Below are 12,469 nucleotides of genomic sequence, written 5' to 3'. Positions count from 1 at the left end.
GGAAATTTTCAACAAAATAAAATGTATTACGACCGATTTCAATGTAACTCCATCATCATTAGGTCTAATCTTGCTCACGAAATCGAATTATGGTCAAAAAGATATGGAAATACATGGAGCATGGAATATTTTGAAAAACAGCATGAATTTTTTTTCCGAAATATTATTTGAAGTTGTCCTTTAGAATATCACCATTTACGAAAAATTATATGACCTATTTTATATTATTTCGGTGCATTATAAACTATCTGGCGATGAGTTAACGTTCATAGCATTTACGAGGCATGCATGGTATTACGCTCGTCATAGTTATTGGTGACATCCCTTTCATATGGAATGCGAATTTCAGTAATCAGTGCCAAAAATGAATGTCATTTTGATATTATCGACCCGAGAATATGTTTAAACATTAACGCGTTATAAACAATGCAATATATCATTTTGACATATTTCAACTTGTCTCCTATTTTAAGAACAATAAGTATACTTGATTAATAACATCTTACCCAAATGAAGCTACCAAAAGCCCATAAAGCAAAGGGAAAATGTTTCATTTATTCAGTGCCGTAAATTTTTAGCAGCGTTCCGTTTGAGAAAAATGGAAACAAAATCTAACTGTGAGCATGCGCTTCGATCTGCAGCACACGAAATATTTCTCGGTGGGAATTGAAATGTTTCATGGTTTATTATTACTTGGTAACTGTTTGAGGCAATTTATATTCTATGCAAAAAAAATTTCAGATAATTTTATAAGCACGCATTTCGACGCATGAGTCGAGAAATCCAAAATTACTTTTATAAACTTAAACACTAACGATTATTACCTCTCTTATTAGACGGCTTGAAATTATATATTGACATGAAATTCCGTTTTCAGACTCCGCATCCCTTGAATTTTAACGACGATTTGGAACGCTCAATTCTCGAATATGCACTAAATTAATACTTATTTTATCAATTAAAATTCATAAGTACTGCTAATTTGTTTATTCATCAATATCCAATTGCAAAAATTAACATCAGGATTAAAAATAATTTGATTCAGTGTATACGGCCGTTATAAATCATGTAACGTGTCATGAAATAATTCATTTCCCTGTGAAGCATATTATTTCTAATTTTAACGCTGTTTTCACCTGAAACTCAACCAACTAAAATATCTTAAATTTTTTTATGCCGTTTTTAATTAAAACTTCTTGAAATATCAAACCACCAACGAGCTCGACTAGTTGAAGCACCGGAGGAATAACTCCTAAGCTATAACCATTGAACCTCAAAGATTGCAGTATAAATAATAAACTTGCCGCGTAAAATAAAAAAATGACAATTGAAATGTTTTCCATTTATTCGCTCACAAAATTCGTGGGTATGATACTTATTTCCCGAAATTATAAGCAAATTGTTATTCCTGAAGGATTATTCTGTCAACCAAAAATGTTCTAATCACTCGAAGGTGTATCTGTGGTGATTCTTTACATTCCACCGAACTTAAATGTTCTTCTCTTGAAAATTTTGGTAATCCTTATCCCTGCCAAGTTTCCCGTTGCCAGGAGTCTTATTCATAGGACACCTGAGGAATAAAGAATGGAAACAGTGTAACTATTATTTACGAGAAACGTTTAAAGGCCTCTAAATGGTAGGCCCTAATCTTAATGAAATCATGGTAAGGCAAGGTATCTTCCCCGTGATAAATCAAAGTGGACCTTAATTGCCTTTCTCTTAATTCCAGAGGAGTGCAGAATGTGCCGGAGATCAGAAGTTTTCCATGCCTCTGTCTTCGGACTATGTTGGATCGTTATCGCCGCCACTGGAGCAAAGGCATCGGATGAGACGGAGTTCGATCCAATAACTTGTAACTCATTTCCCTTAATCTTATAACACCAATATATTACAAAATATTCCAACGCATTTATAATTTTTCCTTCAAAAATGAAGAGAATGTAGGACCAATGCTTAACACAAATATTCATTCTATGGTGAAAAGGTAGTTGGACTGGTGGACAATATGTATGCTCACCCAAACTTTTCTCGAATTATAATCTCGTATGGGGAATGAATTTTATCCTAAATTGCAATAAGCGACCATTTATGGCGCCCATGGTGCTAAACAGCTGCAGCTGTCGAAGTAACTTAAAAATGTAATAACCATTACCAGATGGAGAAAAAAGCATTGAGAAAAGCAGGAGAATAAAATAATAAGTAAACCCAAATAGTAAAGTTTGAAATCAAATTAAAATAAATTAAAATGAAGCATGTCAAATGAAATAAAACCATAGGTACTTTAGTTCACAAAATAGAGGTAAAATATTTTTACCATCACAGTCATGATACAGTTGAATCACTGAACTAAATCGTACAAATTCTCGAAGTGAGAGGTTACATATATTCACTGTAATTTTTGGTTGACTAAGATTGGTAACGGATAATGTGATTTGCTGCAAACTGTAAAACTACAACAGTTGTTTCGAGTCTTCCGGGAGCACACCTCGGTCAAATGGTATTCACCCCGCAAAATACGGAGACATTTCATTCCCCTGCATTCGCCACGTGAAATTTTACGCGAAATTGGACAAGGGTATTTCGATTTATTGTATTCGTACCATTTAAAATTAATTACTTCAAAGAAAGTTTCGTCAGCCGTGCGCCATCCTGATGTTACAACTGCCAAAGTATTAGAGAGAGACCGAAGGAGGCTAACCTGCAAGTTAGCCTGCATATTTCCTTCTCTTAATTTTTTCCTTAAAAAAATCATTCACCCCTAGTAAAGCTCAACATAAAGATCACCCCTTTCTTTCTCCCTCTTTGCCCACTCCCCTCTTCACTTACTGATTAGAGACATGTCAAAGTACCACTTTTACTCTAGAAAATGAAGTTGGAGAGTTGAACTCACGCTTGGAATGTTAACCAATGTGAAAGCCAATGTGAAATAGTATTAAGTTTATTTAACTCAATACAAAATTATTCCACAAAAAAATGTCGCGGAAAGGATTATATTCCATTTGAAAATATGAACCATTTACCGGGTACCTTTGAATAGTGGGACAGCACCACATAAAAATGGATAATTAGCGAATAACCGCCTTCTCCATAATCACTCATCCCTTTGTAACATTCACTTCCCAATCCCAACACGGTGAACGCATCCGTTCTCATGGTCACATAAAAGTTAATCCTCTGCTGGCCTCGTTGGGCGGTGGAAGTGAGAACTCACCTCCGAAACATCTCTATATGATCTTTTACCTTTCCTCCCAGCCGATGTTGCTCCTAGTAATTTACAATTTATCCATTCCTCGAAACCACTGAGAAACAAACCTAAAAACACTACCCTCCCTCGGGCAAGATATCATGTAATAAATTCAAAGGTGGCGAATTAACCATAGAAGAATTTCGTGTAAAAATGTTAAATTAAAGATGTAGTCAGAAATTTTATTCTTTAAATTGGTCAAAGGGACACTTCCTCATAACTCGGTGGAGATAGTTAAGTAATATTTCTCTAAATATTCAATGAACAGCCTAACCCCCATTCTCACCATTTAACAATATTCCCCCTCTGATTTAACTCTCACTTTCGAATTCGTATGAGATCTTCCCAAAACCTCGGTTTTGAGTCGTCAATTAAATAGCCTAAAATCAAACAACACGAAGAACGAGTTGTTCGAAAAACATGTTATCAAACTTAATACGGGCGCCCTTATTTTGGCATTAAAAGGGGAAAATGGCGTACAAAGAAAACCCTGCTCTCCAAAAACTACTATCCACCTGCGCAAGAAATTATACGAGCTAGAAAGGATCAACATATGGCCTTGCATATGAAATACTTTTGAGTGAGATGCATATTTAGTCCTAATGTTCATGTAATTACGAGGAATGTGACCATTTGACAGTCCACTGATCTATCATAGTATCCAGAAAGACAAAAATATGGGAACGTGGAAGCGATTATTATTGTTGGTACTCTACCGATTAAGGTAGGTTTTGGATGAACACAGCCTAAACAATGATTCTAAGATATATTTACTTGACGCCTCTAGCAAAGCACAATCCGATACTAAAATAAGATCCTCTTCCGCATACTTCCTTCCTCCCTAAATTCGTTTCAATGTGTCTGCCACATGTACCTTTTTCTTCTTATATATTATATATATTATTATATATATATAATATATATATTATACCTTTTTCTTCATATTGCTACCAACCTACTTGCTATCTATCGACCTCTTTCTCGATTGCCGAGGGTTCTCCCCTCTATCACACATTTTAACATTCCATTACCAATCAAAATGTTCGGCATCCTTCTCTCCTACCTCCATTGAATATTTCTCGCAATTCCCTCTCTTCCCCCACCATACTTAGCAATTCATCATTTGTTTTCCTTTCTGTCCACTCCACATTCTCCAACCTTCTCCGCACTCACATATCAAAATCCTCCAATCTACGTTTATCATGCTGCTTCAATGACTACGTTTCCGCGCCGTACACAACTACGCTCCATATCAAAGTTTAACATGCCTTTTCTTAACATCCTTACTCAAAGTCCTTGTTATAAATGCCCTCCTCTTTGTGAAAGCATCTTCGCTAACGCAGTTCATCTTCTTATGACCTTTTCACTTTCACCATTTCAGGGCAAAACACTTCCGAGATACGTTAAAATTTCGACCTGCTCTAGTTTATGAACTCCTATGTTAATATTTCACTTCATTTTTCTCTTTCTCGAAAAACGTATAACCTTTGTATCGTTTACCTTTATTCTCGTCTCATACCAATCGCATAAACTTTCCAATTCACTCAGCAATGCATGCGACCCCTTGGCTGACTGGCAAATTAAAGCTTGTTCATTTGCAATCCTAACGGACTTATAAGCTGTCCACCGACTTTTATTCCTATCCCCAGTCTTTAACCAATTAATGAACACCCCTACCTCACCCCTCTTCTTAACACTACTCATCCATCCGTCACTCGCACCTGAGCAGGTTCAGACGCGCAGGCTGCGGATAAGTCTCCTATCCCTCCAAACTACTCCTATTTTCTGCAATAAATTTATAAATTTTACCCGATTCACTCTATCAAACGCCTACTCGTAATCTACGAAACAGAAATTTACTTTCCTATTGTATCCTATGTTCTTCCTATTATTTATGTGACCTCATTACAGCTATGGTACGTTGCATGCCTCTCCCCTTTCTGAACCTTAAGTGATCATCTCATAAGTAATCGTTTTCCCTCCCCTTTCTAATGATCCTGAGAACCACTTTAGCCGCGTGCGAAATCAAATTTATAGTGAAATGTATAGTTTCAGGCTTGACTTTGTCGAACTTATCCATTGCGGAAAGAAAAAACAGCCATGTTAATGCCACTTAAATTAAGCAGATTTCCTAAACCTTTAAGCAGTCCTGCGGGAGTCTACCCCACAGCCTTATTTGATTTCGAAAGGGCAAATGCTCCTTCATAGACTGAATTCGTCCGTTTTCCTTTAGTTGAAAGATAGCAATTTTGTCATTCATTCATTTACTGCTCGAAAAGGATATAATGAAAAAACATTTCAATTTCGCTTACTCTCTTTATTTAGAATTTATATTGTACAGTAAGCGTAAAATCTGCGAAAACTGGAATGCAAAAAGAAAGAGATATTAAAATATAAAATTATTCTTGTACAACCCTTCTGAAAGAATCTTACGTTCTCGATTTAAGGAGGCTTAACAAAGAAGTGCCTAAACGAAGGATTTACCGTATTTGGTCAACTCTCATTCAATATAATTTTCACCTGAAGTTCCGACTGAATAACAAATACAGTACTATTAATTCCCCGCAGTAAATCACTTAGATAGGAGGCATTATTTTCCAATTCAATTCACAAAATATTTTGGCTTTATCAGGGAATTACTATATTTGAAAAGTATGGGTACTGATCTACAAGGGAATGAAATGCTTCATAAATAACTTCTTGAAAGCTTTACGTACTTATATCATTACAGTTAGCATTTTACACAGCGTTTTAATTGAACAGTGCAACGTGTTTTCCGTATAGCATCATCAGGCTCAATTTTATATGCATATGGTACATCCAACAATTATATTATCGGCACAGGCGTAGATTGGAAGCTTTTGACAGACGGGCGTGGAGAAGGTTAAAAAAAGGAAAATTGACGAATAGGAAAACAAACAAATATCTACTAATCATGATGGGGGATGAGAAAGAGAGATGTTGGAAGAAATCCAAAGGAAGCGAAAAAGTGAATGCAGAGCATTTTGATTGGTGATGGAATGTAGGAGAATGGGACAGATGGGATGATGTTTGACAAACGAGGAAGGGCAGGAAAAGGACGGGCATATTGGACGGAATGAGAGGAGGAAGAATGAGCGTGGAATTGAAGAACAGTTTCACGTAGCGTAGGGTGTCAGTTGGCCTTGTTAGACAAAGCTAAGAAATGTAGCGATACTAAGTCGGTGTCCATTCATAACTCACCTTAAACGGTAGGCTACCAAATTATAATATAATCGTGAGTGCATTTCCTTCTTTTACCTCTCCTCTCTCATATCCTCTACACATAAATAACTCTGGATGTGAACCCGTTTAACTGTGCCCGATGACGGCATAGTATAGTAAAACGCGTTACCCCAATCATTTTCATTATTTTGGAAAATTTTCAATTATATTAACATGAATACAACTAATCTCCAAGGTCCTCTCTTCCGGTAGCGTATCCGGCAGACCATTATTCCTTCTACGCACCTTCGTCCAACCGAGAAGCGGATCTGGAGCGCCTCTACAACTACCTTGTCGGCGTCCTGAGGGACGAACAAGGTGGCGAAAGCGGAGCAGAAAATAATGGCCTGGTTTACGAAGAGGGCGTGGACTCTGACGGCAGCGAGGAGTGGGAAGGGAACCCCGGAGCCTCGGCTACACCTGAGGGGGAGGGGCCGTGGGTGGGCAAGCGGGCGTCTCGTTACTCAGGTCGCTATACGTGGAAGAGGCGATCTGGGAACGGCATAGCGGGCGGTAGGGCCACGAGCGATTCCCGTGGAAGATATCTTTGCAATCCCACGCGAGAGGACATCTTCCAGCTTTTGGTGGCCCTCCACGAGGCGAGAGAAGGTAATTCCAGGCGCATTGTCAACTTCTGCAACCGAAAGAGGCCAGCGAGCGCCATATACACCAACATTCGCTTCCTGGGTAAGCGAAGAAAGTGAGCCGCGGGAAAAGGGGAATTGCATGAGAGGTGATGACTGGATTTTGGTGATGCTACACGCGCTTAATATGGATTTTGGTGAGTTGATTTGCTCGAAACATACCTCTGATACCAATATTAATTTGATTTCTCAATAAAATGGTGAGGATGGCTGGATAACATGCGATAATTCATCTCCGTTTACAGCTAATCACTCAATTACTTTCTCAGAATTTTTCTTTAATAACAGAGCAGCCAAAATAATTAGGTATTCAAAACTTACAAGTTTTGTTTATTATCTGATCATCCACAATCAATTCCAATGACCATCAGCCTCAAAATAATTTTTTCTCCTGCGATTTTATGTATATTTTGTACATGCAAATTGATTAAAGGTAACCATCAATGTGTGGCAGTTTAAAAATCAGCAAAACATTGAGGAAATTTAGATAAATGGGATGCTCACAATATATGGTGACATGCAATGTAATATGCCAATAATGGCTATATCTGTGAAACATATTATTCTTTTAATCATCATCAATAACTGGGTGTATGTGTGTATATTTACACACATTTTTTCAGCTGAAAGCACTGGTATCACTAATATTACAATGCTAAATAGGAAACATATATTCGGTAAATATGTCCTTCTGTAGAGTACTGAGATTTCTGGAAAATTTGTGTATTGTTTTGTGAATGGTGAAATTTTGTGTGAGTTTCGAATATGTAACAAAATAAAATGCCTTTGCTACTCATTTCATTTTCTATTTAGTATTATCAATTGAATATTTAACAAAAAATGCCAATCTGATTAGATATCCATTTTATATATTACCTGTTTGATGAAATCTCTCATAGTAATGAATATGGCATGGCTGGTAAAATGATGTTCCTATTGCAACGCAATAGATTTTATAAATTTTTGATATGTTAGACAAAACATTGGAAGTTTTTTTTATTTTACCTCTATACAAAGTAAAATTATTCCTGTTTGATAAACTACACGTTATTCACAAAATGTTCATCAAATTATTAACACATCAAATGTAATATACTCACAAATATGTCACTAAATTGGATTTCAAAATTAATGTAGAGCTACTATTTATCATCAAATTGTAAAAAGGTTTTCACTGAATTATATTCATTAAACTTATGTTAAAACAGTGATTTCAATTGTAGGTCACTCAGAATGTTACCTAAAGTAAATGCATCCACTTGTCTGGCATATTTCAAAGTAATAAATAATGTTGTGATGGATGTTCCTAGTATCTGTGTTTTCAATTTTAGGTATCTTCTTAAGTGTTAAAAAAACCTAATTCAGCTCAAGAAACAATACTGAATTCAAATATAATTCATTCAATATTAAAACAAGGGTTGGCCTTTTTCCAAAACCCTAAAACAACTTAGAAAATTTTGGAAAACCTGAAAGGAAGCAATACTGAAATTTTCTGCAGGTAGGTGGCATTTTTTACAAGGAATAAAATCCATGTATGTGAATCAGGTTAAATGTGAGCAGGAGATTCATGGGTTATAGGAAAATTAGCTAAATAGTAGTTTAATACACAACTTTCCACAAGTATAAACTTCATATATTTAAATCCTCAGAAACACTATTCTATTTCCATTTACCTAGTAAATTGCCAATGATAATTGATTTTTTGAATTTTTCATTCTTTTTTAAACATTTATTTCTGACAATAAACAACCTCTTTACTTAAAAAAATTATTTTCATGCCATTTAATTCTTTCATTTTGGCAATTTATGAAATAAGCTTTGGCTTTACAGTAGGTACCTACCTATTCATTGCATGGAATATATTAGCATTACAATGCCCTATTTTAATCAAAATTTGGTGCAAAAATATTTAAGAATACACAATGAAAATTAAAAATTCAGTACTTTAATAAAACTTTAATTATTCAATACTGGATGGTTATCAGCAAAATGACACATGTAAACACTGAATAGTTTCAATTGACAATATAATAAATTATTGTAAAAACATAGGTATAAAAAAAAGCATTTTCACTAATTATGGATAATCCATTTTGAAAATGTTGAACTTCATGGTTATCCCTTTCAGTAAGTGATACAAGTATATCACAAGTTTACCAAGAAATTGGTGAGAATGGCACATCACACAAAGGAGGGTTGAATGGCCGTTGAGGTGATGAAGGAACTCTTGCAGGACAAGCCTGAAGCAAGTGCTTCTTTTGTAACCAAAGCAGCCACCATTTAACCTGAGGCCAATCACTTGCTCGACAATGTCTACTTGGTAAATGAAAGAAGCGTGAAACAGCATTTTGATTACTTGGGGAAAGTAAAGTTTTTATTTTGGCAAAGCTTGACCCAGTATTACTAGGTCTACTGAATGCATTTCTTCTTCTATCAGAATAGTCTGGAATCTCTTCCTGTACAACCTCAAGCAAAAACCCTAATGGAGGTCCAAAGCTGGGATGATTATAAAGAAGAGAATCGAATGCCCTTCCAGATTTGGAGTTGGTATTGGAAGTATTAATTTCTCCCCCAATTGTGTAATTTTTCTCAGCCAGTCTTTGAGAGTTTGTACTAACCACAGTATCAACAACATGTGATGTCAAAGGAAACAATATCTGCTGAGATTTTCCAAAATCAGATGAAGGCTGTACTCTAAAAGCTCCTCTGACCCCTTGACCGTCCCCATTAATTAAATTCAAATTATCAGATTTTTTATTAACACTCTCATCAGGTGGGGATGCTTTAAATTGTACATGAGCTTTCCTTGTGTTGGAAAATAATGAGTCATCGTATGTTCCAGGCTGGAATCCATTACCATTCTGAGACCTTGACAAAGGATTGATTACCGGATCATAGAATCGGAGAATTTTCCTTGTCTCAAATACACCAAAAGGTATTGTTATAATGAGGCCAGTCTGACAGCCACATATATTTCTATTATCAACATTCAAGTAACCTCTGGCATCAGCTGTGTACAGAGATTCTCCTTCAGATTGTGACGCCCAGGGACAAGGCAGGAAAAAATATTTGAAATGAATTCTTAGCTGGGTGATACGTGGATTTAGACGATTGATCACATAGCCGCATTGAGTAACACCAGATAGTTGGCTAGGAAATCCAGGGCTAATGAGGTGAATGTGATGACCCTGATATTGAGTGCCACAGCATAGGGGTAGGTTAGAACCCCAAGGAGGAAAAATAGGAGGATAAGATGGTGGCCTAGGAGGGGTTAAAGGTGGGAGCCATGGAGGATAAAATGGTGGGGAAGGTAGTGGGGGAATAATTGGTGGTGGTTGAATTGGAGGTGGAGGAGGGGGATACAAGGGAGGCACTGGCAGTAGGCCATTGCAGGGAACCTGTAAGAAAAGAAGTGATGCATTAGTGTCACTAAAATCAAGTAAAATAAATGATTTAGTAGGTCACCACTTACAAATGCTGAAGATTTTTAGATGGATTACTTGAGTGCATCATGGCCATTGCTAATTCGCCAAATGTTTTGAATCTCAAAAACTGAATATATTTGTTCCTTCCTATCTCTGTCTAGAACTGAAGAGTATTGGGGCGAATTTACTATCTTGAATGAAATCTTTGCAACTCACTGAATTATCAAAACTGTGATTAAATGCACACAGAGCAAAACTTTCATACAAAGGATAAAATAGATTATAGATAGGATTGTACTGAGATAAAATTTATTTATAACATGCAGATGGAAAATTGATGAAATCAAGCACAGTACTGTATAACCAAAGATAAAAAAATAAGGCTGTCTTAAACAAAATAACTTCTTTCACCAAATGGATACTACCACCAATCAACAATATGAATAAATCACAGTTTTCAAAATGTTTTCAAACAAAGTAAGTTATCCTAAAATCTCACAACAGTATTTTTCTAGACTGGTATAAGGGGGTTTCAGAATTTTCTATTTTTTCTGCATTCAAGCAAACTTTTTGAAGTCACAATCAAAGCCACCCACAAAATGCATCGAAGGTTTAAAATAAAAATGCCCTCCCTGCACTACAGGAAAAATAATTCTACCTAATTAGTAGAAAGCTTTCTTCCTTTGATTAAAGACATTTTAGGCATATTGGCTTACTTACTTGTGAAACACAAATTTTGAATCCTCGTCCTGTTGCTACTCCATCAGTGATGAAATTTAGCCGAAGGTGTCTTTCTCCATTGAAACTCCACTCAGTAGCAAATCTCTGTATTCCAGACAATCCACCGCAAAATCTTTGTCTACCAATTTCGAGCCGGTCACCATTACAATCAGGTGGTTCTGAGCTCAAGTAAAAATCCTCAAAATAAAGATCCAGATAACAGGGAAATGATCCACCTTCGAATTTGATGTCATAAACACAATTTAGAAGAGATGGATATGGCAAAGGATAATCAGGTGAGTATATCCTGAATGCCAAGTCTTCAGGTCTTATACTATTAATTCTTCCACATCGAGGAGGATTTTCCCGTGGAGAAACTTCACTTGAAGGAACATTTCCAAATTCTCCGAAATCTTCTTTCTCAGATATCTGTAAAAAAAACCTTGGAATTAGCAAATAAACTATGAAACATGGAGAACTACCTATACAAAAGAAATAAGCATTAAAAAAGAGCATAAACAATAACTAACAAATTTTATTTCACATGCATATTTCGATGAGAAATTTTTTTGGAGGAAAATGAGTATAACACGGTCACAGAAAGAAAAACGATGAAGTATTCAAAATGGTGGGAAAAGAGAGAAAGGGCTAGGTGAAACTCAAGGTAGAAGAGGTGGCTTGAGGAGATATTGAGAAGTAGCAGGTTTTATAGGCCATGATAGAAGGGATAATGTTGGGTAAGTTGAGAATAGGAGGGAAAATAACAGACTTTTTGGATGGTACGACGACAGGCAGAGTATGAAGAACTGAAGGAAATTATGCAGGAGAAACAACAGGGCATTCATGTGATACAAATATGTCATGTGAATTTACTCATAAGGTAGATGTTGGATCACTCTTAACACTTGTTTGTAAAATTTATATACAATATTTGTATGGAAAAAACAGCTATGTTAATTCCACTTAATTTTAACAAAGTCAAGCTTGAAACCACAAATTTTATTCTGAAATACAATGTTTGTAAATAACTACCAAGCTAACCTTGGTAATTTCATTGAATGAATCTTAAAATATATTGCACTCAATAAAACATAAAAGCATGTGAACATTTACCTTATCCACATGTACTTAGTCACTCACCTGAGTTACCTTAATTGTTGAATTGACTGATGATGATACTAAATTTCTTGTTA

General features: G+C 36.0%; 1 long non-coding RNA gene across 1 annotated transcript in view; it reads left to right on the top strand.

Moving 5' to 3' along the window:
• LOC139701226 (uncharacterized) overlaps positions 1-6,863 on the top strand; it is a 28,166-nt gene extending 21,303 nt beyond the window's left edge. The window contains exons 2-3 of the long non-coding RNA XR_011703924.1: positions 1,730-1,852; positions 6,701-6,863. This is a non-coding gene — a long non-coding RNA (uncharacterized lncRNA). The remainder of the gene's footprint in view (positions 1-1,729; positions 1,853-6,700) is intronic.
• Positions 6,864-12,469: the final 5,606 nt, after the last annotated feature.

The sequence above is a fragment of the Hetaerina americana genome, unplaced genomic scaffold (genome assembly GCF_022747635.1).
Source record: "Hetaerina americana unplaced genomic scaffold, ioHetAmer1.1.p SCAF_1, whole genome shotgun sequence".
Taxonomy (NCBI): Eukaryota; Metazoa; Arthropoda; class Insecta; order Odonata; family Calopterygidae; genus Hetaerina; species Hetaerina americana.
This window is presented reverse-complemented; position numbering and strand designations above follow the sequence as displayed.